This window comes from Gavialis gangeticus, unplaced genomic scaffold (genome assembly GCF_001723915.1).
Source record: "Gavialis gangeticus isolate Ggan-Ray unplaced genomic scaffold, GavGan_comp1, whole genome shotgun sequence".
Taxonomy (NCBI): Eukaryota; Metazoa; Chordata; order Crocodylia; family Gavialidae; genus Gavialis; species Gavialis gangeticus.
The window spans coordinates 108,980,290-108,981,399 of NW_017729025.1; positions in this window are offsets into that span (position 1 = coordinate 108,980,290).

Here is a 1,110-nt window from a genome sequence, read left to right on the forward strand (position 1 = left end):
ACAGTTAGGGTGGCTAGGAGCTGGAACCAACTTCCAAGGGAAGTGGTGCTGGCCCCTACCCTGGGGGTCTTTAAGAAGAGGCTGGATGCCTACCCGACTGGACTCATTTGAGTCCCGTTTCTTGTTTTGGGGTTTTGTTGTTCTCCCGCCCTGGCAGGGGGTCGGGCTAGAAGATCTACTAGGTCCCTTCCGACCCTTAATCTATGAAACTATGAAACTATTAAAATGCTTTTTGCCATGAGGAAAATGAGTCTGCTTGGCTTGTGGTGGTGATAGTAGAAGTACTTGTTCCTAGATGCCCAAGTGATGCACGTTACATATACAGCCTATAGAGAGCATCCTAAACTATTAAAGCCAGCCCTATTTTGCCACAGACCTCCAGAAAGATTTTTACCATGGAGTTCAAACAGTTTCTAAATTGACATAAAATCTAAATGGCAAGAATAAAGGAAGGAAGCTGAAGTGTCAGCCTTTATAGCTTAGCAAGGGAATTGACCATGCTCTTCTTGGAATCTGAGGTGAGGTTAGTATTTGGCCCACACGGCATCTAGGTAAGACGAGAGAGATCTGCCTTCTCCATTCCTGGAAAATACCTTTTAACATGTTTGGTGTAGATGCTTGGATTTCTGAGAAGCATTCTTATGCAGTACTGCCCTAGAGAAGAATAAGTGATTCTTGTTTCTGGTGGATGTTCTGAGCTCACTGAGGATATATCTGTAGAAACCAAGACTTTCAGACTTCCCTACAAGTTTCTTAGCCTTTTGTTAATTAGTTAATTTTGTCAGTCTTTTGTAAAAACATGGCTGACATTCTTGTTCCAAGTTACATTAAAGTGCTGACGGACAGGTTGGCTCACTATGACTATAGGCCATTTTTTCTGTGGTGTTACGAGTTCATCCTAATGCCAAATATGTTGTGTTTTGACTTGATGCGTGAATGAAGAGGAGGGAGCTATATACTGAGTGGTTTAAATTTTTTTTCCCTTGATCACACATGACATGCACCCAATTTAAACCAAAGATCTAAAATCATTCCTATGCAGGTGGCACGAAGTGCCTTAGTGAACATGTAATGGCTGGTTCATTCACTAGTTCTCAGTATATAGTTGCC